Source organism: Trichechus manatus, unplaced genomic scaffold (assembly GCF_000243295.1).
Source record: "Trichechus manatus latirostris isolate Lorelei unplaced genomic scaffold, TriManLat1.0 scaffold00136, whole genome shotgun sequence".
NCBI lineage: Eukaryota > Metazoa > Chordata > Mammalia > Sirenia > Trichechidae > Trichechus > Trichechus manatus.
Window position 1 is genome coordinate 4,120,828 of NW_004444072.1, and position 27,242 is coordinate 4,148,069.

Genomic DNA, 27,242 nt, shown 5'->3' on the forward strand with positions numbered 1-27,242 from the left:
ATATATATATATATTGCAAGACCAATGACTTCTTCATTGCAAATACCTTTTTTCAACAACATAAATGGCGGCTGTACACATAGACCTCCCAGATGGAATGCACAGGAATCAAATCAACTGCATCTGTGGAAAAGACAATGGAAAAGCTCAATATCACCAGTCAGAACAAGGCCACGGGCTGACTGTGGAACAGACCATCAATTGCTCATATGCAAGTTCAAGTTGAAGTTGAAGAAAATTAAAGCAAGTCCACCAGAGCCAAAGTCCAAGCTTGAGTATATCCCACCTGAATTTAGAGACCACCTCATGAATAGATTTGATGCACTGAACATGAATGACTGAAGAACAAATGAGTTGTGGAATGACATCAAGGACATCATACATGAAGAAAGCAAGAGGCCATTAAAAAGATGAGAAAGAAAAGACCATAATGAATGTCAGAACAGTCTCTGAAACTTGCTAAAGTGAAAGGAAAAAATGATGAAGTAAAAGAGCTGAACAGAAGATTTCAAAGGGCTGCCCAAGAAGACAAAGTAAAGTATTATAATGACATGTGCAAAGACCTAGAGATAGAAAAACCAAAGGGAAGAACACGCTCGGCATTTCTCAGGCTGAAAGAACTGAAGAAAAAATTCAAGCCTCCAATTGCAATGTTGAAGGATTCTATGGGGAAAATATTAAATGACACAGGAAGCATCAAAAGAAGATGGAAAGAATACACAGAGTCACTATACCAAAAACAATTGATCGATGTTCAACCATTTCAGGAGGTAGCATATGATCAAGAACCGATCGTACTGAAGGAAGAGATCTAAGCTACACTGAAGACATTGGTGAAAAACAAGGCTCCAGGAATTGTTGCAATACAAATTGAGATGTTTCAACAAATGAATGCAGCCCTGGAGGTGCTCACTTATCTACGCCAAGAAATTTGGAAGACAGCTTACGTGGCCAACCGACTGGAAGAGATCCATATTTGTACCCATTCCAAAGATGGGAGATCCAACAGAACGTCGAAATTATCGAACAATTATCATTAATATCACACAAGTAAAATTTTGCTGAAGATCATTCAAAAGTGGTTGCAGCCATACATCAACAGGGAACTTCCAGAAATTCAAGCTGGATTCACAAGAAGATGTGAAACAAAGGATATCATTGCTGATGTCAGATGGATCATGGCTGAAAGCAGAGAATACCAAAAAGATGTTTGCCTGTGTTTTGTTGACTTGCGAAGGTATTCGACTGTGTGGATCATAACAAATTATGGATAACATTGCAAAGAATGGGAACTCCAGAATACTTAATTGTGTTCATGAGGAACCTATTGTACGTAGACCAAGAGGCAGTTGTTCAAACAGAACAAGGGGACACTGAGTGGTTTAAAGTCAAGAAAGGTGTGCATCAGGGTTATATCCTTTCACCATACCTATTCAATCTGTATGCTGAGCAAATAATCTGAGAAGCTGGACTATATGAAGAAGAATGGGGCATCAGGATTGGAGGAAGACTCACTAACAGCCTGCATTATGCAGATGACACAACCTTGCTTGCTGAAAGTGAAGAGGACTTGGAGCACTTACTGATGAAGATCAAAGCCCAGAGCCTTCAGTATAGATTACACCTTAACGTAAAGAAAACACAAATCCTCACAACTGGACCAATAAGCAGCATCATGATAAACGGGGAAAAGATTGAAGTTGTCAAGGATTTCATTTTACTGGATCCACAATCAACACCCATGGAAGCAGCAGTCAAGAAATCAAACAACGCATTGCATTGGGCAAATCTGCTGCAACAGACCTCTTGAAAGTGTTAAAAAGCAAACATGTCACTTTAAGACTCTAAGGTGCACCTGACCCAAGCCATGGTATTTTCAATCGTCTCATATGCATGCAAAAGCTGAACAATGAATAAGGAAGACCGAAGAAGAATTGATGCCTTTGAATTATGGTGTTGGCAAAGAATATTGAACATACCACGGACTGCCAGAAGGACAAACAAATCTGTCTTGGAAGAAGTACAACAAGAATGCTCCTTAGAAGTGAGGATGGTGAGACTTCGTCTCACATACTTTGGACATGTAATCAGGAGGGATCAGTTCCTGGAGAAGGACGTCATGCTTGATAAAGTAGAGGGTTAGCGAAAAAGAGGAAGACCCTCAACAAGATGGATTGACACAGTGGCTGCAACAATGGGCTCAAGCATAAGGGTTCTGAGGATAGCGCAGGACTGGGTAGTTTCGTTCTGGTGTACATAGGGTCACCATGAGTCAGAACTGACTTGGTAGCACCTGACAACAACATATATATATATGTATATGTATGTATATATATATACACACATACACACACACAGTTGTCCCTCTGTATCGGCAGGAGATTTGTTCCAGGAGCCCCCACAGATACCGAAATCCACAGATGCTCAAGTCCTTTATATAAAATGGCATAGTATTTGCATATAACCTATGCATAAGCTCCTGTATAATTTAAAACACCTCTAGATTACTTATAATACCTAATACAATTTAAATGACATGTAAATAGTTGTTATAGAGTCTTGTATTGTTTAAGGAATAATGACAAGATGTGAGGTGAACAATGCTCCAACAGTGAGTGCTGGAGAGAGACTGAGGATCTGCAAAGTGATAGGAGACTACAGCAGGCTATGCCTACACATCATTTCATTCCCTGGGTTCAGCATAGCTCTCGGAGCATGGCAAATTCAAGTTTAGCTTTTTGGAATTTTCTTTTTTTTTTCCAAATATTTTTGATCTGCATTTGGTTGAATCCGCGGATGCAGAATCCATGGATATGGACGGACTGATACCTGTACTATATTAGGCAATAAAATCTTAACAGTGTCTGTTTCTGATGTTGAGATTATGGGAGTAATTTCTTTTTGCTTATCTATACTTTCATTGTTTTTCAAAAATATATATTATGTTTATGATAAGAAAAGCAATGATATTTATATTGCTTAAAAAGTCAATGAATTCCATAAACTAGTCTAAAGGACAAATAGTCTACGCAAATCACGGCCTCGTCTACCCTGAGACCAGAAGAACTAGACGGTGCTTGGTGACCACTACCGACTGTTCTAATCAGGGCTACAATAGGTGGTCCCTGACAGAACTACTGAGCCGATTGAGCCTGGAGGACTCCCCAAGACTATTGCCCTAAGATACTCTTCGAACCTTGAACCAAAACTAACCCCTGAGGTCACCTTGTAGCTAAATAACAATTTGGCTCAAAAAATAATGACCATCACCTGTAAGTACTATGCTCCTTTAAAAAATCACCTGTATGAGACAAAGTGATCAGCAATTACTTTAAAACGAAGATGAGAATATAAGGGGGCAGGGAAACTAGGTTAATTGAAATGGAACAACCAGAACTGAAATCCTGAGAATGTTCTGGCATTGTGAAAAATGTAACCAATGTCGCTGAACAACTTGTGTAGAAATTGTTGAATAGAACCTAAACTGCTGTGTAAACCTTCATGAAAAACACAGTAAAATATTATTTTTTAAAATTCAATGAATTCCATTAATACTCTCCCATTTTTCCTTTGAAAATTTGGTAGCTTTATATGCTAATAATCCTGTTGATTTTAAAAATGAAGCGCATCAGGTAGTTGTTCTAAAACAAAGCAAAAAAGGATGATGTAAAATATCAGAGTGATCTACGTCATTAGTAAATAAACCACGGATATCCTAATGAATTATTCCTTGGTGACACATAAGAATTGCCCTGGTTTAGGATTACATTTTTTTTTTTTTGGAATGCCGCCAAAGCCATAAGCAATTTGCGTAGCTATCCCAATTTTGTATCTTAAGGAGTAGGGTTTAACATTCTTGCATAGATAAGATAGCTCCAGGAATCTTCCCAAGGCTCAACTATTTCTTTGATGACTCACTATAGTGGTTGATTTGTTGATAGGAATGTTAAACTGACATGTATTTGTTAAATGTCTATTAGGTATTTAGATATTACTAACTACCCAGCATACCAGAGAGTATGAGGCATGGCCTCTAAAGGGACTATGCTATTGTTGGTGAAGAAGGAATATGAAAAAAATACAAATTTGTAAAAAGAATATAATCTAAGCACCAAATTGAATAAAGAAATAAAGAGCCATGATATTTATAAAAATAAAATAAGTGTGGGCTGAGAATTTGGGAAGAGGTTTGAGGAAAAGTTGTGATTGCCCTAGCTTTGGAAAGATGAGTGGGATTTGAATCTAGAAGAGGAGGGGAAATATTTTAGATTGAGATTGAGGGATGAAGGTCTAAAGTCCTTATGGCTGAATTTGTTAGTTGTGGCTGTGTTGATGGCATTTGGGTCAGAGTTAGGGAGTTGGTTAGCCCAAGACAAGAAGAATATCCAAATGAAAGATTCTATTTTCCTGATGAAGGAATAGTGAAAAAAGAGTAGCAGGGACCAGGTACTTTCTGCTCAATTTATATGTAAACCTAAAACTGCTGTATAAAATTAAAAAAAACTCAAAACCAAATCCATTGCTGTCAAGTCAATTCCAACTGACAGTGACCCTGTAGGACAGAGTAGAACTGTCCCCTAGGGTTTCCAAGGCTGTAAATCTTTACGGAAGCAGACTGCCACATCTTCCTCCTGAAGAGCAGCTGGTGGGATCGAACTGCTGACCTTTCGGTTAGCAGCCGAGCACTTAACCACTACACCACCAGGGCTCCTTCCTATAAAATAAGGTCTATTAATTAAAAAAAAAAAAAAAAAAAGATTTTTCATGTATATTCTCATTTTATTAAAAAAAAAACAATAAGAAATGCTGCAGGCAAGATCTACCTCTGAATGCTCAAATTAGTGGGCAAAAGGTGAAGGAGAAAATGGATATTTGCACAGCCTCAAGTATCTCCTCCTTCCTCCCAAATATTTATTATTTCCAAAGTGCAAAGAGTAACTTTGCAGTAATAAAAAGTCCTGGTAGACACCACCTTAACCAAGTGATCAAAATGAACATCACCAGTAATAAGACATATTGAGATCATGTAAACTTGGTGCAGTACACGAAGCACCTCTGTGATATACTTCCCAATAATGCATAACTTCAATTTGATCATGAGAAAACATCGAACAGAAGCACACTGAGGGACATTTTACAAAATACCTGACCAATACTCTTCAAAAATGTCAAGGTCAGGACAGATAAGGAAAAGCAGAGTAACTCACAGATGGAGAAGGATAAAGAGAAAAGAACAAAATAAATGTGGGATTCTGGATTGGATTCTGGGACAGAAAAGGGACATCAGTGGAGAAAATGGATGAAAACTGAATAAATCTGTAATTTAGTGAATGGGGTTGTACCAGAGTTAATTTCTTACTTTTCATCATTGTACCATGTTATGTAAGATGATAACATTAGGGGAACTGGAAGAAGGATATATAGGAACTCTCTGTACTATCTTTGCAACTCTTCTCTAAGTCTAAAATTATTTCTAAATAAAAAGTTAAAAAGAGACACAAATGACCAAAACATTTATTGTTTTTGTTAGGTGCCATAGAGTCAGTTCTGACTCATAGTGACCCAATGTACAATAGAATGAAATGCTGCGCGGTTCTGCTCCATCGTCACAACATTTGCTATGTTTGAGCCCATTGTTGGTAGTCACTGTATCAATCCATCTTGTTGAGGGTCTTCCTCTTTTTCACGGACCCTCTACTAAGCATGATGTCCTTCTCCAGGGACTAGTTCCTCCTGATAACATGTCCAAAGTACTGAGAAGTCTTATCATCCTCGCTTCAAATGAGCATTCTGGCTGTACTTCTTCCAAGACAGATTTGTTCCTTCTTATGGCAGTCCATGGTATATTCAATATTCTTCTCCAACCCCATAATTCAAATGCACCAATTCTTCTTTGGTCTTCCTTATTCATTGTCCAGCTTTTGCATGTATATGAGGTGATTGTAAATACCATGGCTTGGGTCAGGTGCACCTTAGTCCTCAAAGTGACATCTTTGCTTTTTAACACTTTAAAGAGGTCTTTTGAAGCAGATTTGCCCAATGCAATACGTCATTTAATTTTTCGATTGCTGCTTCCATGGACGTTGATTGTGGATCCAAGTAAAATGAAATCAATAAAACATTTACGTACTGAGAATTCTCAATACTCAGATGTCTCTGGAGGGATATCGTTTTTCTTTCTTTTTTAGAATCTTCATACTCTTCCTTTCCACATTTAAAATCTTCATCCCCATAGTCCTCACACGGTTTTATCTACTCATCTTAAGAATAAAAACCACTGGGTCTTCTGGATACTAGCCCAGGACGGTGTCAAAAAACTTGCCCTTGCCTTATGCTAAGGGACATGAATAGGGAAATAACCACCCACAAGATTTCAAATGCAAGTTTGCACTCTTGGTGGATATAGATCCAAATTTATACTACCCACATGATATAAAAAACCAAAAACCTAACCCATTGCCGTTGAGTCATTCCCAACTCATAGCAACCCTATAGGACAGAGTAGAACTGCCCGATAGGGTTTCCAAGGAGCGACTGGTGGATTTGAACTGCCGACCTTTTGGTTAGCAGCCAGCCGCTTACCTACATGATGTAGAGGCTAAGAAATTAATATGGAAACTGTTATGGAATGGTTAAAACCCCTCTAAGCTCAGCAGAGGCAAATGCAAAACCACTTTGTAGAGCACAAAGGACTTCCAAGTAAAGCAAAGATTAGTTTGCTATCAAAAATTACAAATCACCCAAAGAAACAACTGTCATGAACAACAAACAAGAAAATTAGCACCTTAAGTCCTGGAGATAACAAAACAATCCTAAATATTGTTGTTAGGTGCTGTTGAATTGGTTCTGACTCATAACAACCTTATGTACAACAGAACAAAACACTGCCTGGTACTGTGCCATCCTCATGATCATTGTTATGCTTGAGCCCATTGTTGCAGCCACTGTGTCAATCCATCTTGTTGAAGGTCTTCCTCTTTTTCGCTGACCCTCTACTTTCCCAGCATGTTCTCCTTCTCCAGGGAGTGACCGCCTGTAAATATACTATAAAGTAAGTAGGTTAATTTGTTTAAAGAGAAAAATGAAGGTATAAAATTATAATGTAAGAATAGGTGAGTATGAAACTAGAAAAGGAAGATTGGAAAAAAATTGGAATTCTAGAAATGATTAATACAGCCGTTGATACTAAAACCTCAATGGAAGTGTTACACAGTAGATTTCACCCAATTGAAAACCAAGAAGTACAGAGAAAAAAACTTTGCAAGGTAGTCTAACAGTCACAGAGGCTAGAAGAAAGTTCAATATTTTTCCTGAAAACAATTCTGCAAGGACAGAAGAGAAAGAAGGAAGGCAATGTTTACATTTTATTTATTCAGTTTTATGACCAACATGTATACATCCAAACAGATATCCAACAGCTGGTGGATAATAAGGACTATTGACTCCATTCAGTGTAACCTTGTCCCCTGTTAACATATCATGCTCAACTCTTCTGTCTTAAGATTGTGCTATTGCTGACTGGAAATATCTACTTCTCTCCCTCATTCAAATTCTTTACTGCCTTCTAGATTCGGTTTAAGTTTTGACTGTCCTGTGAAAGAATCTCAGTCTCCCTTTCTTAAATTTCTATATCGTTGGATCTGAACCATCTGATAAATAATTATATTCTACACCATGGGTTGGCAAACTATGACCAGTCCACCGAATCCCACCCATTGTCTTTGTATGGCCCACAAGCTAATGATGTTTACATTTTAAAATGGTTTAAAAAAATCAAAAGAAGAATATTATTGTATGACATGTGAAAATCATATAAAATTCAAGTTCCAGTGTCTCCCTGAGTGTTCAATTTTATGGTAACACCAACATGTCCATTTGGTTAGATATTGTCTATAGCTGCTTTTGCACTGCAATGACAAAGTAGTTGTGACATAGACCATACAGCCTACAATAACTGAAATATTTACTATTTAGCCCTTTACAGATAAAGTTTGCCAACCCTGTTCTACACTATTTGTTAACTCTATTGTGCATATGAATCCTACCTCTCAGATTTACTTGAAAACTACTTGAAGTCAGGAACATTGTCATGCACTTCTTTTGTCTTCCTGGCACCTGACTTAATCTAGGGCAGTTATGGATTATTTCTTCAGCAAATTGTAACATGAAAAGTATAGGATTTTAAGAAATAAATATGATTAGAAAAAAGAACAATAATAGCTTGTATGCATTAATTTAGGCTTGAATGTAGATGCTACCATATTTTGGGACTGTCAGATTATATGGCCTGGTTACATGCACTGGGATGGGATAGGATCGAAGAGGCAGAGACCTGGAATAAGATCCTCCCACCTACCAGGTGGCACAGACCAGGAGGGGGCAGAACCACTAGGCATCTAGAGGCCCATCTGGAGGCAAGCAGGTAGGGCACAGTTACCAGGGAAGTCAGCTGGCTGGATTCTATTCTGTCTGAGAATGGGAAGTAGAGACATCAGCCAAGCTGGGGCTAGAGGGAACAGACTAAGGACACAGACATTCAAACTATGGTATAAGTTTGAATGGGTCTCACTGGTGCAAGGGTTTTGGGATCAAGCTCTGTACTGACCAAGGTGTAGCCAATTGCTGTAGAGACCCTTCTGACTCATGGTAACCCCATGTGTATCAGAGTACAACCGTGCTCCAGAGAGTTCTTAATGGCTGGTTTTTCAGAAGTAGATTGTCAGGCCTTTCCTCCAAGGTGCCTCTGGGTGGACTCCAACATTCCAGCCTTTCGGTTAGCAGCCAAGTGCATTAACTGTTTGTACAACCCAGTGACTCCAACAAGATGTATAGTTATTTAAGTGCTAAGCCCTAGAGTATTAAGTTGAATCTTAAGTTTTAAATTTGTTCTAGAGACTAGGGTGGGGTGGCCACATAATAAATACCAGAGACACAAATATGATAGCATCCACCTTCATGCTGGAATTACTACAGATAACTAAAAGGGAATTGCTATAAAAGTGGCCAACCACGCTAGGGCCTCTGATACACAGCACAACAACAATGGCAGTGGAAGGAACGAGCTGATTGTGAGAGATAATGAAAGAAAAATGGGTTTGTGACATGCATCCAAGAGATCGAGGAGAACAGACCTGATAAAAATGACAATGTATAACAAAATGGAGGTCATATAGAGCAGCAGACTGTCAGTGTTCTGCCCACATCCCCTCAGCATTCACCTCTACGTGCAATAGGCTTCTTACTGTGAACACCTGCGCCTCTCTGCATGCAGCTTTGTTCTCGTGGTGAGCAAGCTCAGTTGTGTGCACAGCTGTCAACCACCCCAGAAACAGCCATTAACCAATGATGGTCCATGAGTTGGATAAATGCCCCAACTTCTTTGCCCCTCAGGTGGAATAACTCTGAGGCATGTTCTATGTCTGCACTGTCCAATAAAGTAGCCACTAGCCACATGTGGCTAATTGAGCACATAGAATGTGGCTAATGTGACTGAGGAACTGAGTTATTAAATTCTGTTTTATTTTAAATTAAAAAACTGATAGTCATTTCAGTTTCTGAAAAACTTTTAAGTATATTTGGGAAGTCTTGGCTATGTGAATCTCCTCTTTCCGCTAGAAATATTATGAAATCTAAATACAGGTCAAGATGAAAATCTAGTGTTCAAATTGAGATGTATTGTTGCTGTTGAGTCGATTCCAACTCATAGCGACCCTATAGGACACAGCAGAACTGCCCCACAGGGTTTCCAAGGCCGTAATCTTTACAGAAGCAGACTGCCACATCCTTCTCCCATGGAGCAGCTGGTGGGTTCAAACTGTTGACCTTTCGGTTAGCAGCTGGGCACTTAACCACTGCGCTACCAGGGCTCCAAGTATAAAATACACACCAGATTTGAAGACTTGGTCAAAAAAATTTCTAAATATTTCATTAGCAATTTATATATTGATTTAATGTTGAAATGTAATTTTTGGATTTAATGGGCTAAATAATAGCTATTATTAAAATTAATTTCACCTGTTTCTTTTTTTTTTTTTAATATGTGGTTCCTAGAAAATTTAAAACTACTTATTTGGCTTGCATTATATTTCTGCTAGACAGCGCTGGTTAGCACTGTCTCCCAGAGTTTCCCAGCTGGGTTGAGCTCCCATTGCCCGCGGTGGGAACTGGCTTGACAATATACACCCTTTATTGACTTCCTTTCCGGTCTCATTTTTCTCTACTGTACTAGGTTTCCTGGGATCACTTTATTGGCAATAAGATTTTATTGGCAACTCCTTTTTCGCCCCCCAAGAGCTAGTTGTTAGTAAACAAATAAAAACTTTCTATGTTATAATGTCAGTAACTCTATACAATGGATACACAAAGTCATGGCAACTCAGCGGTTATCTTCATAGCTCCTTTGGTAACAAATAATTACAAAGTTTGATAAAGTTTTAGTGTTTTGCCTACTTCTGTGATTTTAGAAAATGTACCAAAACTGATGAAGGACTAAGCAACAGTTTAACTGAAATTAATATTTATGTGAACGAGCTTGAAGTCACATGTCTAGAGAGTGCAACTACCCAGCAGATCAAGCTGCGAACAAACAAGCAAGCAAGCAAGCAAGCAAGCAGGGAGATTCTGTGGAGACAGAAGAGAAAAATGCTACAGCTGCTTGGGTGGATTTATTTGGTCTTTCCTTCACCTGGAAACTGGCATTGGTTCACCAACCTTTAAAATGATTTACTTTCCTGTTTAAGGTTAAAAAAAAAAAAAAAGACATTTGAAATATATGCCCTTAACTGTAGATTATGAACATAAAATAAGCTGCTTAATGACTAACAAAGGCAGTTATGTCTTCCCTACTTCCACTAGAAAACCCAGGATGAGGAACTCCCGGAATAGCTATCTTACACTTTTATCAATGTCAAGAGTTTGTGGAACAGTTTCACACTTAATGTGATTTAACCTTCGCAACTGTGTGGTACCATCAGCCCCACCTTATGGGCAATTGAAGCTCAGTATCATGTACTAGAATCCTGTCTCAGGCTCTGCTTCCGGGAAATCCAAACCAAGACAAATAGCATTAATAACAAGCAAAAATGCTAGGGATTAACTGGTCTAATCTATTAAATTTACAGATGAAAAAACTGAGGGTCAGGGATGTTAAATGACTTAGCCAAGACCACTCAGATATTTAGCTGTGAATTCAGGGCTTGATTTCAGACCTCATGATTCCAAGTTCGTCCATTTTCCCACTATATTACATTGCCTTCTTAAGGTTTTTGAAACAGCTTTTGAGAAAAGTAGCTTCAACAGGGCAATGGGGAAATTTCAATGAAGCCATTAGGACTCACAAGATATAATTATAATAAATAACTTTATGCTGATTTTCCGCACTTTGTTTAAACCTACTCGGGTGGTAGCCTTTCCTTGCACGTGAGTAAAAACTTGCGGAGGCTCAATGACTCTTCTGGTCTTTCTTATGTAATTGAAAGTCCTCTCTTTACTTTTAGGCACAATCTCATTTCAGAAATTATGCAGTCATGACATTAATCAAACTTGATTTAGCGTTAAATCTTCTTTCTTTCCCCACTCCTTTTCCTTCCTCTTGCTAATTGTAGTTTATGACCCATTGTCTTAGTTATCTAGTGCTGCTGTAACATAAATATCACACGTGGATGGCTTTAACAAACAGCAATTTATTCTCTCACAGTCTGGGAGGCTAGAAGTCCTAATTCAGGGAGCCAGCTCCCCGGCAAGGCTCTCTCTCCTTGTCAGTTCTGGGAGAAGGCCCTTGTTATCAATCATTTCCTGGTCTAGGAGCTTCTCAGTGCAGGGACCCCGGGACCAAAGGATGCACTCCGCTCCTGGCATTTCTTGGTGGCATAAGATCCCTCTCCTCTCTGCTTGCTTTTCTCTTTTATTCAAAATACAACCTAATCCTGTAGATTGAATCTTGCCTCATTAACATAACTTCCTCTGAACCTGCCTCGTCAACGTCATAGAGGTTAGGATTTACAACACATAGGATGATCACATCAGATTACAAAATGGTGGGCAACCACATAATACTGGGAATCATGGCCCAGCCAAATTGACACACATTTCAGGGGGACAGAGTTCAATCCATAACACCCATTAAGGTTGGAGCAGAGCAGGGCTTCGAACTGGTTTGTTCAGGTATGAAACCCTGCCGAGAATCTGCATTTCTAACAAGTTCCTAGGCGATGCTAATACTGCTGATAAGGGATCAGTTCTGAGTACCACTAGTACAACAGTGGTTCTTAAAATTTATTATACATAAGAATCAGCTGGGGACCTTGTTAAAATGTAGATTCTGATTCAGTTTATCTGGGGTGGAAATGCAAATTCTCAGTAGGGGTTCAAACTGGAATGAACAGGTTCGAAGCCCAGGAGAGGAGAGGCAGAAGTGGAAAGGGAAGCAAGAAAATTCCTACGTAACTGATACCAGTTTTACATGACAATACCCTCTCTATGCTTGGTGTACATTTAAAACTGACACTATTTCTCATGCGTAGTACTTTGGTAGGATCTGTAGAGTTTTTTTCTGCTGGGCGTCTCTGACTGAAACTCCCTTGATGTGGTAATGTCTCCTTCAGCAGCCACTCCCCTCATTCTCTGGGTCTGTGACAGTCTGCTCTACATAGACTCTGTCTGGGGTCCCCTTGGGAAATTTTTTAAATTACTCCAGTTTGATTTACCTACTCCAGGATTTCTGTACCTTTGACATGTTGTCAGTGGGAAGTGTCGTTCAGCACTCACAGCCCAGCAACACCCCCTCCCATTGTATTGCCCAAGCTCCTTTAGCTTTCATATGAGGGTCAAGCAATAATCCCCTGAGTCTTCAACTGCAGGGAACACATGTTAAGTGGCAACAGCCTAAGGGGTCCCATTGCAGCAATAGCTCTGGCTCTCCCCAACCCCTTGGGAGTGGGACTCAAGAGCAATTCTCTTCCAAGTGAACACCCTTCCAAATTCCTCTTTCATCTCACAGATTTGATACGTTTATGTCCTTGAGGTGGGTGAAGGGTTCCAGGAAATTTGTAACCGGGTTTCAGCACACCTCCTTTGTAAACTTCCAGATGGTCTAGCACCTTCTTTGTCAGGTGGCATTTCTCTAATGTGGTAACTCAACCGAAACTTTTTGATAGAGCTGGTATATTACAGAAAGTTGTGCTGGGAATAAACGAAATAGACATGGTTAATGTGGGCCTTCTATAATTTGACCTTGGCAAAAAAAGAAACAAATAGGTAGGTGGTGAGGAAAATGGTAGATAAAGCAAAAGGTTAGTTTTCGGGTTTTGTAATTCTTTCTAAAATAAGATTTGCAGGCTTTGGAGCCCTGGTGGCGTAGTGGTTACAAAGAGTTTGGCTGCTAACCAAAAGGTCGGCAGTTTGAATCCACCAGCCTCTCCTTGGAAATCCTGTGGGGGCAGTTCTGCTCTGTCCTATAGGGTCACTATGAGTAGGAATTGACTCAAAGGCAACGAGTTTTATGCAGGCTTTGCATGTTTGAAAAGATCTTTGGTGAAACTACAGAGCAAAAATAATGTTTTACTGTGATATCTTGCTTTTGTTTTATTCTTTTCTTGACTTCAGCTGTGTGCTTTTAATGAAATAAATAAGTATCGTACTGGATGTCTTGAGAGCTGTGTGATTTCCTTTGATAACAGCTAAGACACCAGAGATTTCAATTGTTTATGATCCTTCTTTGATCTCCCTCAGCTACTCCTTTTTCAGCATTGTAGCATTTTTGAAATTTTTACATGAGAAGGAACAATAAAAGTTAAGTCATTATAATTAATTTGAAGAATATGGCTGTCTACACACTAAAGTCATTTGCAACCATCATCTTCATCTTTGTCTCAGTAGATTATTTTATTTGTTTGTATACAGCACAACTGTAAAACAATAGCAAGCAAATATCTTCTTGTCTTTTGAAAAGAAAGAATTTTTAAATTTGTAGACCATTTCACTGTCGTCAAGTTTAGCGTTGAAGCATTCCAAACAAAATTCTCATTTGAAAATTTATCTCTGTCTTTTAGAGGAGTAACAGAATGTTTAGTAATCCAGCTCCATCCACACCAAACTCTAAATTTCTTGTTTAAAAATTAGAAACACAAAGTGCCTAAGTTGGCAGCATTTAACAGCTCCTTTCCAGTATTGCTGAGAAAACAAGGCAAGGCTGAGGTAGAGAACTCATCAAGGCATTCTACTAAGTGTGTCCAGTGAATTCCGCGCTAATACGTTCAATTTTGATGCCTTACCAACATAGCATACATCAGACACAACTGTTTTCTGCAATTTTATCTTTCACTCAGTATTAGCCTCATTTTAAAACGAACAAAGAGGAAGAAAAAAGGTGGCGGGGGGAGGTGGGGGAGAAAGATGTCATGTTAATAGACTTCTTTTTGTGATCTCTCAGGGAGAGGGCTTTTTAAATAAGGAGTTTGAACTTGACCTTTGATGGCACAAAGGTCCAATGCACAGTTTTTAAAATTATATTTAAATTTTAATAATTTTACTCACTTAAGGCAGATAGCACCAGACTCTCAAAACCTAAATCATCCATCTTTTAGTGTAACTGATTGGCAAAGAAGTGAAGCTTAGGAAAAAGCCTGTAATAGGTACATAAATATTTTCTTGATTTCTACATCCCATAGAATTAAAAGAAACAAACTGACTGCTTTTATGTCATTCTTACTGCAGTGTTTGAGTGTGCACATACAGCTTAATACAGAATTGGAAAAATCCTGAACTTCATGATAAATCTAGTTTTAGGGAACCGAAATTAAAAACTAGATTTAAAAAAAGATTATATTCTTAGTGTTGGCAAAATGGTACGGAAAGAGGCCCTGTCATATGCTATTGCTGAGAGTGTAAATTTTTAAAATCTTTTGGGAAGGCAGTTTGGCCATATCTATTGAATGCCTCAGAATTTTGCATAAAACCTTTAAACCAGCATTTTTACTTTCAGGGATTCATGCTAAGAAAATAGTCATAGACGTTTGCAAAATTACAGCTACAAGATTTTTATGGAAGTGTTTTCGGTAGAAGCAAAAACTGGATAAAACATAAATATTTAACTATTAAGGCTTTATTCAAGCATGAAAGATGATCCTAAAGAAATTTAATGAAAAAGGTAGAAAAAGCTGATTAAAAACAATCTGCGCAATGTGATTCTTTTTTGTAAAAAATTAAGATATATGTATTGAAAAATATTGGATGAAAACAAACAGAAATGTTAACAGTGGTATATCTCTACATGAGGGAATTACGCACACCATTTTTTCCCAACGTGGAAATAGCTTTATTTATTTATAGTTTTAAAATTAAAATGCATACTAAATGTAGAAATATCAAACCATAGTGAAGTAAAATAAAAATCATAAGCCCTTCTCTCTGCAATGTTACCATTTAGTAGAATATATAAGTCAGACATATATATATATATACTTCTGTCTTGTTTTTTGTTTTATTCAACTGAATATCTTGGGGAGTTATACATTTTAGTGCATACAAATCTGCCTCCTTCTTTTAAACTGCTGCATAGTATTCCATAATACAAATGCAATAGCCGTCCTCATCAACTACTCCCAACCTGATCATTTAGCCCCTATATTTTTCTCTAGATGGACCGCTTTTCTTTCTCTCATTCCCTGATTTCTGTGCCATTTTCCTTTTCCAGTTTAAATAGTTATTTCACTAGAGTCTGCGTTTTTTTTTTTTTTTTTTTTTGCTCCTATTTGGCAAAACCCAATCCTCCATGTGCTGTATCCAAGTAAACAAGCTCTGTTGAAGAAAATCTTACCATAGGGGAGCTATGTCCCAATTCAAGAAGATGCTCTCCACTGCCTGGAAATCTTACTCATTTCTCTGGTGAAATCACCCTCTCACTGTCTGCTATGACTATTTCAAACTGCCTCCATCGCCCTCAAATGTCAGATTTCCCTCGATCTCCTCCAAATTTCCCTCTTAGCGGCTGATGTTGCCTCCTGACTTACAGAGAAAATTGAAGCTTCAACTTCATATACAATTTACAAAACCTACTCAATTGGATATCTTTTTTCTCCTTCTTCTTGCTACACTGGGAGAGATTTGTTCGGACACAGATTTATAAATAATATTGCTTTAGTGATTGTCCTATATACACGTGCTTTTCTTAATCTTGATATCAGGGTAGCAGGGTTATTCTGCTTGACTTGTAAGATGAATTGGGTAGCTTTCCTTTTTGTCTTTTTCTAAGCACTCAAGAATTTAAATAACGAAAATGATCTGTTACTTGAAAATTTGGTAGTAGCATTTTGTCACGTTTTTGGTAGTGGTGAGGATGATGGTGTTGGTGTGTGCAGATCTTAGATGAACTTTTGATTTCTCCCAGTGTCTATCCCAGTGTTCTCCCCCTCCCTGAGTTACTTTTGGGAGTTTTTACCTTCTTAGAAAACATCTACTTCATTTAGATCAATGTTTTTTACTTTTTAAAAAACCTTCGGCATTTGATGAAGTCTATGGACCTCTTCCTGGAATTGTTTTTAAAAACGTCCTTTCTGGAATTCGAAATTCTACTCTTATTTTGAGTGGAGTCACATGACATTCTGTGCCTCCCTACAAATAACGCGTTATTTTTTTCCTTTTCTGTTGTGCTCATGGTTTTTCTCACAATGTTATTCTCAATATGCTCAGTATTTTCTTGGAATAAAAATGCACAAACCCTGATTGCGTAATATACAAGGTGTGGTTGCCTTTACATCCTAACATAATGTATGAAAAGCGAATCTAAGAGAAAAGTGAATAAGGAAAAGAACCTCTGCTACGCATAGAACTTACAACATGCATGACCTGTATCACTGTACAATCTGTGAGTAGTAATAAGTCACTTTAAATAATACTTCAACACGTAGCTTTGCTTTGTTTGAACTTGCATGACTTACACTTGTAGCTCAGTCAGTTACCTGTATCACAGAACACCACACAGCCTCATAGAGAATTAAATATTTCTCATTTTAGCTGTCCAGTTTTACAAAACTTTAAGAAGTAATGGGAAAAACTCACCTTCTTTCATGTATTGACGAACAAACAAAGGTAAATAAGAATATTGGAGAGCAAAATAGATGGCTGGGTCACTCATGTGAGAAGATGGGTTACTAGGCACACTTGCCTGACAGGTAGTCAGCTAATTTGCAGGAGTAGCTGTAGTGATGGGAGCCCTGGTAGCACAATGGTTAAGAGGTATGGCTGCTAACCAAAAGGTCAGAGGTTCGAATCCACCAGCCGCTCCTTGACAATCCTATGGGGCAGTTCTACTCTGTCCTATAGGGTCACTAGGAGTCAGAATCAACTCAATGGCAGCAGATTTTTCTGTAGAGATGAAGTTGGAGATTATATGCAAACTACAGGCTGATGTCATAAATGATATTTTCACATATCTGCACCAACTGAAAAGTCATATAAACGTTTCTGTGATTTTCACTGTTGACAGCATCACAGGTATTGTTAATGTCACTCTGCTTGTTGCCGGGATTCATAATTGAAGGTCATGCTCAATTTCAGTTAGAGGAATAAAGATGTAATTTATATCACCATTCAAGATTACATACCCCTTGAAATCCAGAATCTGGCGTTGTAGAATCTCGATTTACCAATGTATTATTACAAAGAAATATTTAATATTATAGTCTCTGTCTTAGTTACCTGCTTCCAAAGCACAGTGGTGGAACAGGCACAAGCTAGACATTTCCATTACAAATGGGAGAAATTGGAGGGAAAGACTCAACAGGCACCAAGCAAGTCAGAACACAATACATTAGCCCTCAAGGCTTGAAAATAATCCTTTGTTCTCTGAGACAATTTACACCATGGCCCTGCCCTCCAGACTCTAGGTATTGACTACACTGTCTGGATTCTGAGTGGAGGCCCCTCAGCCCTAGGCTTGAGCTCTACCTTCCAGGCCCGCTGGAATGGCACCTCTGCTCCCTTAGCTTTGGGTGACCGGTCTTCTAGTCCATCTGAGTGGCAACTCCACCCCTTGAGACTGAGGCAGCTCTGCTTTCTGTGTTCTTTGTCTCTTCAGCTTCTGCTTCCTGGTTCCTTGGTCTCTCAGCCCTTGGGGCCTTGTGGCCTATGTCTGCCCTGCTGGGGCAAGTGTTCCAAAGCCCCTTAGCTCCACTGATAAGTGCCTGGAAGCACCCCACTCTGCCAGTAAATTTCAGCCAGAAGGCACTCAGCTCTCTGGCTCTGTGGGTTGGCAAGCCTAGCTCCACCATTAAGTGCTTGGAGGCACCCTACTCCGCCAGGAAGCCTATTGCGCACAGGTACTCAGCTCTTGCTCCATGGGTCGGCTCCAGCACTGTCTTAAGTTGGTCTCCTGGTTCTGCTGCTGCTGTTTTTCTGCTGCTGCTTGTCGTGGTGCGGGCCATCTCCAGTATAACAGCTCTCCTCACTTCCTTCTGAGTCCTCACCGGAATTGTCTTTGTCATCCATAATTCCACCAACAGTCTCTTCACGGCAATCTAGGATTTTACTATTAGGCACTTTAAAACTCTTCCAGCCTCTATCCAGTCACAGTTTCAAAACACCTTCCACATTTTAGGTACCTGTCGGAGCAGCACCCCTATCTGTCAGAGCAGCACCCCACTCACTCACTCAGAACCAAATTCTGTCTTGGTTATCTAACGCTGCTATAACAGAAATATCACAAGTGGATGGCTTTAACAAAGAGAAATTTATTCCCTCACAATCTAGGAGGCTAAAAATCCAAATGAATTCAGGGTGCCAGCTCTAGGGGAAGGCTTTCTCTGTCTTTGTTATGTTAATGAGGCAGGATTAGTATAGGATGTGTTTTCAGTCAATTCTTTTGAGATATAAGAGAGATTAAACAAGCAAGTGAAAGAAGCAGAGATGGGGGAAGAGATATGCCAAACCGCATGAAGATTTCCCAGGAGCAGAAGCTCAGAAGAGACAAGGACCTGCACTCAGAGCCAACAGAGAGGAAGACTTCCTCTAGAGCCAGCCCCCTGAGTTTGGACTTCTAGCCTCCTAAACTGTGATAAAGTAAACCTCTGTTTGTTAAAACCATCTACTTGTGATATTTCTGTTATAGCAGCACTAGATAACTAAGATAGAATTTGGTGCTGGAAGACTTGGGTTATTAATCCCCAAATGGGATTATAATCACAAGCATTGAAGTGAGGATTTACAGCACATATTTTTTGGGGTGCAATTCAACCCATAAGAGTGTATAGGTTCCTACGGTTGCCATAACAAAGTACCACAAAGTGTGTGGCTTTAAACAACAGAAATTTATTGTCTCACAGTTTGGGAGGCCAATAGTCCAAACACAAGGTGTTGGCCGGGCCATCTTTTCTCTGGAGGCTTTAGGGGAAGATACTTTCTTGTCTCTCTTGGCTTCTGGTAGCACCAGGCAGTCCTTGGCTTGCAGTACATCTTCACATGGTCATCATCTCCCTCTGTCTGTCTCTCTTCTCTTTTATAAGGACATCGCTCGGATAGAATTAGGACCCACTCTACTTCTGGTATGACCTCATGTTACCTGATAACAGCTTCAAAAACAATCCTTTTTACAAACAAGGACACGCTCATAGGCATTACGAGTTAAAATTTCAACACATTTTTTTGTGGGGATACAATTCAACCCATAACAGTCAGTAAAGTTAGAGCTCTATGGATTGCAGACCGCATATTTCATGGTTAATGAATGGATTACAGAGATGCTAGAAAATAAACCTGTAGTAGGATTGCCTGAATACTTGAATATGGGGTAAGGGATGGGGTGGTGGTCATAATCAATTACAGATTTGAACCCAAGTAGTTAGATTTGATATTGAGAGAGTGAGGGCAATTCATCTATAAACTTTAAGATGCATCCCAACATTTCTCCCCAAGTGTATACTGTGTGGTTGAAAAAAAAAAATTCCCTGGAAGAACGGGGACATTCTTAGGTCAAGGGTAACCCTATTACTATAGTAAAATTTACGGACAAGGTCATAATCTCTCATAGAAATGTAGACACTGGCAAAAGTTAATAAAATTTAGTAATAAAAAAGAACTACTTGCTCTACCCATATTTCTGTATATGATGAAACAATGAGGTATCCTGGCAAGACAGACATGTAGCAAGTGTTGAAATTTAAATGGATGAGTAAGTGGTATAGAGGCAGTAGTCCAGTAATGGGATGGGTGAGATCATCAAAGAAATGGGTGTATAACAAGGTATTATAAAAATTCCTTTCAATTGTTTTCTTTCAAAAGTTCCCTCATGCCAGATTTAAGGCAGAGGTTTTGGATCCAAAATTGTGACTGTACAGTGAACTTGTGTCTTCAGTTTCATCAGGCTTATGTAGCTGTCTTGTGTTAGGATATTTTTGTGCAAGTGGGTTTTCCTATTGGATGTACATCTCTAAGTTATAAATTGGCAAACAAAATAGTTTTTACAGTATAATGAACAGAAGTTTCAGACATATGATAACAAAAATGATATTGAAAACTGTATTTTGGATATTAAAGTATGGCCTAAAAATTGCTTGAAATTAATGCCAAATACTTAAATTCCACTTCTATAAATTGGTGAAGTGGGTTTTACTAAAACGAAGTGTTGATTGTATCAAACAGTATGCAAATTCATTGCCAGTCAACTCATATTAGTTGCATGTCCATCATGAACCCTGCTGGCGTAGTGGTTAAAGAGCTATGGCTGCTAACCAAAAAGGTCAGTTTGAATCCACCAGGCGCTCCTTGGAAATCCTATAGAGCGGTTCTACTCTGTCTTATAGGGTTGCTATGAGTTGGAATTGACTTGATGGCAGTGGCTTTGGTGTTTTGGTTTTTTCATGAAGCACTCAGTGCTCCAGGTACTTGGGATATACCACTGAGCAAATCAGAGAAAACTTCCTTCCCTTGTGGAGCTCATTTTCTCATGTGGGAAGTCAGACAACAAGCAATACACATAGTATATAAGCTAAATAGGAAGGTATGCAATGGGAAAATTAAAAAAAAAAAATCAGGGTAAGGGGCATCAGGAATGTATTGAGAAATTTCAATTTTAAATAGGTCTTCAGGGTGGGCCTCATTAAACAAAAAACATTTGAGCAAAGATACGGAGGAGGGGAAACCTTAGAATAGGATTCTGAAACATGACTCTAAATAACCCTACAAAAGTATATTTGTTTTCCTAGGGATGTTAGGATTTATCTTCTACTTAAATTGGCAAATCATTTTGATTAGCCAAAATCCCAAATTCACATTACCCCAGCACGTTACCTAAAACATACGGAAATTCTTTTCACATCAATGTCTAACTACTTATTTTGGGATAATTTATAGTGCATGCCCATCTCAGGATCCAGGAGGCCTGGTGGCGCAATGGTTAAAAGCTAACTAAAAGGTCAGAGGTTAGAACCCACCAGAAGCTCTGAGGGAGAAGACTGGGATATCAGCTCCTGTAAAGATTACAGCCTAGAAAACCCTATGGGCAGCTCTACCCTCTCCTACAGGGTCACTATGAGTAGGAATTGACTTGACGGCACACGACAACAGCAATAATCTCAGGATCCAAAGTGTGGGTACCCCCCGCCCCTTTTTTTTTTTAAAAAAAAGTCTTATATCTACCAACAAACTAGGTATTTTCCTTCTGAAAAGGTTGAATGCATCTGCACTCACATCTCAACCTGGATTATATTTGAAATCACAAAGCTTCATGATTTCTAAGGATAATAAAAAATGATAGAGGGATTTTTGAGTGAAGGTAGGGCTCAAAATATTTGAAGCCTTCTTTATTTTTTTTAGTTCAATAAATAGTTTTTCATTAGAAATATGTGTATGTTTTTCCTTCCACTTGTGTTCATCTTCCCATCTGAACAATATTTGTTTGCTGAGGATATAAATGCCTCTGCTATGATAGCGTTAGAGTTAGATGGCAGGTTCAATTTGATTGTACAGAATAAGGTACAGTGATTTGCATCACACTTTCATGAGATATTAATTTTGGAGCTTATTGGAATAAGCCCTATGCATTATATAGGTTTGTCACTTTTATCTATTTAAAGGTGTTTGTTTTTATTACTTTCTGATTATTGTCTCACTGTGCTAAATATTAAACTACCTTTTCTTTATTTAGTCATTATTTTAAGGAGCTTCATGTGCCAATTTTTAAATTTAATTGATTAAAAGCAAAACTCATTTTCTTAATCACAGTTTGCTTGGCGTTGCACAGCTCAACTTGCAGTGAGAGAAAAGAATGCAAAACAAATAAGCAATCTGTACCTTTTAAAAATAAAGTTTTGAGCAGTAAAAACAAATATAAAATCGTACCTAAATAAGCAATACTAATTAAGTGGTGAAGTTGTATTTAAAACAAATAAATCAACAAAAGGAAATATTTTATGCCTTTTCTTTGAAAATCAAGTACAGGTAGTCCCCGGTTTACGAGCAAGTTCCATTCCTAAGTCTCTGTTTAAGATGAATTTGTACATAAATTGGTATAGTTAGGTACGGTTCGTATCTAATGTCAGTTAGTCAAATGTTTGTCTTACTATATAGTATATAGTGTACCTTTCTATGCAAAAAAAAAAAAAAAATTAAAGAAACACTTCCAGATACATTAAACATCTTTAACATAATAATACAGTAATAATAATAATAATGTTTTGATGCTTGTCACAAAGTAGCCCCCGTTTGTTATCATGAACCACTGTATGTACCTTGAATTTTTAATATAATAGGCTTCCAGCGGTTGTACATAAGTCAGATGTTCGTAACCCAGGAACTGCCTGTACTTACTGTGTTCTTAGTTTTGGTTAGGAGAATCTGTACGCATACCTCAAAGAAAAGTACTAGATTGTTCCTATTAATAAGACCACAGGAAATAGAAAGATCAATGTTTTCTCAGCTCTCTGCGAGGTGTTGTGGGCAACAAACAAAAAGGCAGAAAACTTCATCACCTTCTTGTGTGTGTGTGTGTGTGTGTGTGTGTGTGTGTGTATTCTGCAGCGTCATGTGGAAAACAAATTCTAATTACACCATAGCTTTGCAGCACTGGGACAAAGCATGCCATACAACTCTTACTTATGTGTTGACGCACGTATTTGCACTGTGGGTGTGATGTTTTATTGTGTTTGCTTCTTTTGACATAGTTACACCCGTAAAAGCAAAAATAAAAACAAAAACAAACTCATTGCCATGGAGTCAATTTCGACTCATAGCGACCCTATAGGAAAGAGTAGAACTGCCCCATAAGGTTGCCAAGGAGCAGCTGGTGGATTCAGACTGGTGACCTTTTGGTTAGCAGCCACGTTGTTAACCACTGCACCACCAGGGCTCTGCTTAGTTATACATCTAATAACAAATGACTTCCTGGGTTTTTTTGTTTTTGTTTTTGTATTCATGCAAGTAATGCCAGGCACTAATGTTATACTTACTTAGGATTTGCCATATGGTAAATAATTTTCAATTTTTAAAATTCACTCATTGTATAGAGTTTTTAGACGCTGCTTGCTCAGGCCTGGAAATACATACACAAATGGAACGCCCTTTCTGACCTCCTTGAACTCAAAGATTATTGCAGAAGCAAAGGGATCACGGATACCTAGAGATCAGTGTGGCAGTGGCACTGTTGGAAGGAAGCGCCGAGTGCCAGGAAACCATGTAGAAAGAAATGTCTAATTCAGGGGAATGAAGGCGGTGGGGGACACTTCCAGGAAGATGTTCTGAGTCTTGAGGGGAAAGCGGGATTTAGTTAGATAACCAAACCAAAAAACCAAACCCATTGCCATCAAGTTAATTCTGACTCAGAGACCCTATATGACAGAGTAGAACTGCCCCTTAGGGTTTCCAAGGAGCATCTGGTGGATTTGAACTGCTGAGCTTTTGGTTAGCAGCCACGCTCTTAACCACTGCGCCACCAGGGCTCCAAAGAAAGTATAGGGAAGGCATTTCAGGCAGAGGAAACAAAGTCTACAAAGCCAGGATGCAGGAGAGAACATTTGAAACACTTGTCGTAAAATGCAATGACATTTCGAAGATGCCATTTTCACTCACAGAAAAATAAGCAAAATCAAGATGCCAAGTTTAGAAGATTGATACATCATTTCACATCTGAATTAATGCGAAATCCTTAAGCACAAAATGTGTACTCTTTCACCGTTTTTGAAAGCTGGATATTTAAACATTTTTTTCCTATTTTGCCGAAAGTATTCGCTTTATAGTGAACTAAACCCATTGCCATGGCGTCAATTGCGACTCATAGTGACCCTATTGGACAGAGTAGAACTGTCCCAGAGGGTTTCCAAGGAAGGGCTGGTGGAGTTAAACTGCCAACCTTTTGGTTAGCAGCCGAGCTTTTAACCACTGTGCCACCAGGGCTCCAATCATACTCAATTAAAAGTTTTCCTCAATTTTCCTAAATAGGCTTTATTAGAAAGAAAATATAGATTATCCTTGCATCAATAAATTCACACGAGCAACTCTATGTATTTTGTCCAGGGCCATCTTCCTGGGTCTGATAACAAACTTTAGAGTCTCACATCTTCACGTCTAAGGCAGAGTTGCCAACAGCATCAAGGGCATCGGTATAGAGTGTTGATACACAGATACATTAAATAATGAGTTCACATTATTTTCCTTGGGAACAAAGCAAATGGTATCGTCAGGTTTTCTTTTCTTCAGCACAAGTGGCATTTTTGGACACTAACTGATATTTTTATACTTTTAAAAATGACATTTAAATATTTTTATTTGGTACATTCTGAACAGAGTCTGTAAACTCTTTCTGTTGAGTCCAGATAACTGTTGCCCAAAGTGGAATCTTGGACTATCTAGATCAGAATCATCTGGAACATTTTGAAAAGAATACAGATTTCTTGGTTCCACTCTAGATCTTTAGGATCAGGATTTGTGGCTGTGGACCTCTAATGTGTAGTTTTAGCAAGGCCCCTTGTGATTTCTGATGCACCCTAGAGTTTGTGAACCACTGGGGTAGACCTTACATCTACTCCAGCCCAGGGTTAACCTTTTAGGGCCAAAGTAAGTGAAAATTAGTGCATACGTTTGTTTGACTTGATCAATTGAGCTTATTAAAAAAAAAATACAGCTCAGAATTGTAGTTTTGCAGCCTTATTTTTATAATTTTAAAATTCTTTCTAGCCATTATGGAATACAGCATGAACATCATAACTTTTCTGCACATACAATACTTTCAGAAGTCCAAAGCTCAGTTTTAACAAGTCTGGAGCTTATAGCATTTATTTCTCCCTGACATATTTCAATTTGTCTTACAGAAAACTCTTTATCCTTTACTGATTCATACTTCTCAAGGTTACTTTTGCTTACAGATTTTTCTTTTAGTAGTTTAGTATTTATGATGGCATTGAAACTTATTTAAATTATTCCTGAGATACATCTCCCTTCAAATGCCATAAACATTTTCTTGTCTCACCAAAATGTCTAGTGTTACATTTTCTCTATTCCAGATTTAAAAAAAAAAAAAAGATACAAAATCTTTGCTCCTGATTTTATTGTTCCTGAATGCAGTTTTTACCCATGTGATCTTTACCTCTTTGGACAGTGTCTTAATCCCCTGTGCTATTTTGTAAAAATTCTTCCTGAGTCCTCCTGAATTCATAACTAGAGCAAATAAGGGGTAAGAGTGAGTTCAATGTTTCTCACAGTCTCTGCTTCTCCATGATTGCGTAAAGAATGAGTAGGTTGTCTATACATAGTAATGTAAGGACATTTTATAGAATCACTGATTCCAGGAAATGAGACTAATATGGGATCCTCAAAATAAAGTGTAATCTCACAGGAATGCCTGAGCAAAATCTAACCCTCAGCATCTCTTCTTTCTGGACTGTTACATTACTGTATCTGTTGAGGTTCAGTCAGAGAAGCAAAACCACTGTGAGTATGATGAACAAAGGATTCATTCTAGGAAGACCTTACATGATTGTAGAACAAGTTGGAGAGAAGTCCAAAAGAGAGAATTGAAGTATCAGATAAAAGCCACTAACCAGCTCCTCCGAAACGCTGGTATTAGAGAACAAATGGTTTACAGGAGAATATGGCAAGCTAAGTGCATGCAGCTGCTGAAGTTATATGGTGAAGGACAGCTGATAGGGAAATCCATGGAAAGCTGTTGTCTCTGCGTTAGGTGGTGGGTCTTCAGCAGCTGTTGGTCAGCAGTACAGCAGGTGGGGAGAAGAGCTAGACATGCAGCACAGGAGAGCAAGGGCAAGCTGGAGTTATCAGCATCCCTGCATCCATCTCTTACTGCAGCTAACCTCAAAACCCTCGGAGCATCGTGGCTGCAGCATCATCCCCACCTTCCCCAAATCTCATATGAGCACATTTCTCTTCTGGTCAACTCTAATCTGGAACCATTAAGTGGAAGGGGATTCTGGGCAAATTCTTCCAATTTAGCCAAGTTGACAAGTTATCAATACGAAACATCCACAACCCTTATCTGTTTAATCTGTTTATCATTAATTTCCTGGAACATTTCCATTTGTTCCAGGGCACTGTGTTTCGTTTGTTTTTATAGTAATAGCTGAAATTTTGTTTTAACCTGTGTCTTAGGCTGGGTTTTCTAGAGAAGCAAAACCAGTGAAGTGTATAAATATATATATAGAGAGATTTATATCAAGGAAATGGCTCACCCACTTTTAGAGACTGGAATGTCCCAAGTTTGTGGGTCAGGTTAGAGGCTTCTCCTGATTCACATAGCTGCAGGGGCTGACGAACCCGAGATTGGCACGTCAGAGAGCAGGGCTCTTGCTCACAGGTTGCAAAGATCGGCAAATCCCAAGACTGGTAGGCAAGACTGCAGGTAAGCTGCTAGCTCAAGTCCCAAGAACTGGAGGTCAGACAAACAGGAGCCAGCTGGAGGGTTGTCTCAGTTATCTAGTGCTGCTATGACAGAGATACCACAAGTGGATGGCTTTAACAAAGATAAATTTATTTTCTCACAGTCTAGTAGGCTAGAAAACCAAATTCAGGGTATCAGCTCCAGGGGAAGGCCTTTCTCTCTCTCTCTCTCTGTCTGCTCTGGAAGAAGCTGCTTCTTATCAATCTTCCCCAGAGTAGGAGCTTCACCGAGCAGAAACACCAGGTCCAAAGGAGAGCTCTGCTCCCTGTGCTGCTTTCTTGGTGGTATGAGGTCCCCCTGTCTCTCTGCTCACTTGTCTTTCATATCTTGAAAGAGATTTGCTCAAGACATAATCCAATCTAGTAGA